Source organism: Callorhinus ursinus, unplaced genomic scaffold, assembly GCF_003265705.2.
Source record: "Callorhinus ursinus isolate GAN/ISIS: 27379988/994484 unplaced genomic scaffold, GSC_fseal_2.0 scaffold11, whole genome shotgun sequence".
Classification (NCBI taxonomy): Eukaryota; Metazoa; Chordata; class Mammalia; order Carnivora; family Otariidae; genus Callorhinus; species Callorhinus ursinus.
In genome coordinates this window covers 47943184-47946225 of record NW_027397073.1, presented here as the reverse complement: position 1 = coordinate 47946225, position 3042 = coordinate 47943184, and the positions used below count along the sequence as shown (strand labels likewise).

The 3042-nt window shown below is 40.3% G+C and overlaps 1 pseudogene; it reads left to right on the top strand.

Moving 5' to 3' along the window:
* The first annotated feature begins 1094 nt into the window (after positions 1–1094).
* LOC112835118 (aminoacyl tRNA synthase complex-interacting multifunctional protein 1 pseudogene) lies at positions 1095–2133 on the top strand (annotated as a pseudogene).
* The last annotated feature ends 909 nt before the right edge of the window (positions 2134–3042 follow it).

Below are 3042 nucleotides of genomic sequence, written 5' to 3'. Positions count from 1 at the left end.
GAGAGGGAGAAGCAGGCTTCCCGCCGAGCAGGGAGCCTGATGTGGGACTCAATCCCAGGACCCTGGGATCATGACCTGAGCCAAAGGCAGACGCTTAATGACTGAGCCACCCAGGTGCCCTCACCTTCTTTTCTTGATTAAAAAACCTGATCTTGTTGAAAATAATAAGCAATGAGTCCTAATTTTTGGTATTATCTTTTCAAAAGACTTTCTAAAAATTGCCTTTTAAAAGTAGTTTAGGCTTGATCCCTGAAAAAGCTATCCTTAGATCATAAAAATAAAATTTCTAATATACAGAATTCTTTTAGAAAGTCTTTTACAAGATAATAAAAATATAAAGCTCACTGCATATTTTTTATAAAGACTGGAAATTAGACAGATAAAATGATCAAATTTCTTCACAATCAACCTTTTAATGGCAAAGTATATTTATCTCAGAGCATAATACATTTGTGTTTCCAAATAGCAACAGTGTAAGACAAAGTCCCATGAGAATGAATTCAGAGAAACATGTGAACCTAGGCAAAGGAACACAGTTAGGAATTCAAGGTAGATCCAGGCCTAGAACACAAGTATCCTAATCCAGTGCTCTTTCACTGTCATCATGATGTTCCACTCTCCCCCAACTTGTCCTTCAACAATTTAGCAGGTGCCCCAAGCCCTCCTCTTGGTGCTGAGCCCTGGCCCTCCCTTGCCTGGCCTTCCTATGCAGCCCTTCACATCCCACCTGCCCTCCCTCCATTCATCCTTCCCTGATCATTCTTTCTTGCCCTCTACTAATAAAGCCATGCTAACATATGTCTGACCTTTTTTTCTCCAATCAAAAAGCCATACTCCCCCTTCCCTCAACCCCAGATCTAGATTAATTTGCCTAATAAATGCATCTGTCCTACATGTCACTTGTAGGTGAGATATGCACTATTTCTAGAGACAGAGAAGACATTACAACAGCACTGAGGCACCCCATGGAGGTACCTCCACTGCAAGTCTATCCCAGGGCCAGTTATGACCACTAACCATAGATCATGGCAATCCAACCTTTACCTTTAAGAATAAGTATGTCGACTGCTCCGGACTGAGGCTGCCCGGGATTTTCTGCCGTTTCTTGGCAAAAATGGCAACTAATGGTGCTGTTCTGAAGAGACTGGAACAGAAGGGTACAGAAGCAGATCAAATTATTGACTATTTAAAGCAGCAAGTTGCTCTTCTTAAGGAAAAAGCAATTTTGCAGGCAACTTTGAGAGAAGAGAAGAAACTTCGAGTTGAAAATGCTAAATTAAAGAAAGAAATTGAAGAATTGAAACAAGAGCTAATTCAGGCAGAAATTCAAAATGGAGTGAAACAAATACCATTTCCATCTGGTACTCTGCTGCAAGCTAATTCCACAGTTTCTGAAAATGTGATACAGTCTAGACCAATAACAACTATAACTTCTGGTGCCAAAGAACAGATAGGAGGAGGAGCGGAAGAAAAGAAGATGAAAGAGAAAACTGAAGTGAAAGGAGAGAAAAAGGAGAAAAAACAGCAGTCAGTAGCAGGAAGTGCTGACTCTAAGCTGGTAGATGTTTCTCATCTGGATCTTCAAGTTGGTTGTATCATCACGGCCAGAAAACACCCTGATGCAGATTCTTTTTATGTGGAAGAAGTAGATGTTGGAGAAACAGCCCCAAGAACAGTTGTCAGTGGTCTGGTGAATCATGTTCCTCTTGAACAGATGCAAAATCGGATGGTGATTTTACTTTGTAACCTGAAACCTGCAAAGATGAGGGGAGTAGTATCTCAAGCAATGGTAATGTGTGCTAGTTCACCTGAGAAGGTTGAAATCTTGGCACCTCCTAATGGGTCTGTTCCTGGAGACAGAATTGTTTTTGATGCTTTTCCTGGAGAACCTGACAAGGAGCTGAATCCTAAGAAGAAGATTTGGGAGCAGATCCAGCCTGATCTCTTTACTAATGATGAGTGTGTAGCTACATACAAAGGAGCTCCCTTTGAGGTGAAAGGGAAGGGAGTGTGTAGGGCTCAAACTATGACCAACAGTGGAATAAAATAAAATACTTCATTTACTGAACTACATTTGAGAAAACTTTAATAACAATAAAAAGAAATATATTTGTCACTTGTACCTAAAATAAAAAAAAATTAAAAAAAAGAATAAGTATGTCAACACAAGAAGATTCTGGCCTTTGGTGGACCAAGATCAATGTCAAATAGAGTTAAACAGTTTACAAAATAGCAAATAATAACTTTTATATAGTGAGCACCTGACCTGGGCCAGAAACTATCACTGATTAGTTAATTAGTTTATTAGTTAATTCAACATCTATTCACAAATAACCGAGTACTTGTAGGCACATTTTAAGGTCTGGAGAGAAGAGAGAGCATGATGTTTTCAAGATAGATCAATAAGACCAGAATATGAAGTTGTTTCCAGAAGGGAGTGGAAAGAGATGAGGCTCAAGGGGCAAACCCAAGGGCAAACAATGAAAGTCTTGGTGCTCCATGAAGGATTTTTGACATCAATCCTTGACAAAAAAAAAAAAAGAGGAAAGAAAGAAAGAAAGAGAAAGGTGGGCACCTGGCTGGCTCAGTTAGAAGGACATGCGATTCTTGATCTCAGGGTTGTAAGTTCCAGCCCCACGCTGGGTGTAGAGATTACTTAAAAATAAAATCTTAAAAAAAAAAAAAAGATGGGGCACCTGGGTGGCTCAGTTGGTTAAGCCTCTGACTTTGGCTCAGACCATGATCTCAGGGTCCTGGGAGTGAGCCCCACATCAGGCTCCCCAGAGAGTCTGCTTCTCCATCTGCCCCTCCCCCTGCTCATGCACTCTCTCTCTCTCTCTCAAATAAATAAATAAAGTCTTAAAAAAAAAAAGGAAAGGAAAGAAAAGAGGTGAAAATAAAAGAAAAGAAAATGAAAGGGTGGGCAGGTGCGAGGGAAGCCACTTAAGAGTTCTAATTGGGAGGAAATTCACATTTGAGAAAAATTCCTCTGGTAGCAGTACAGAGAATGGATTGGAGAGAAACAAGATTAGAGGGAGGGCA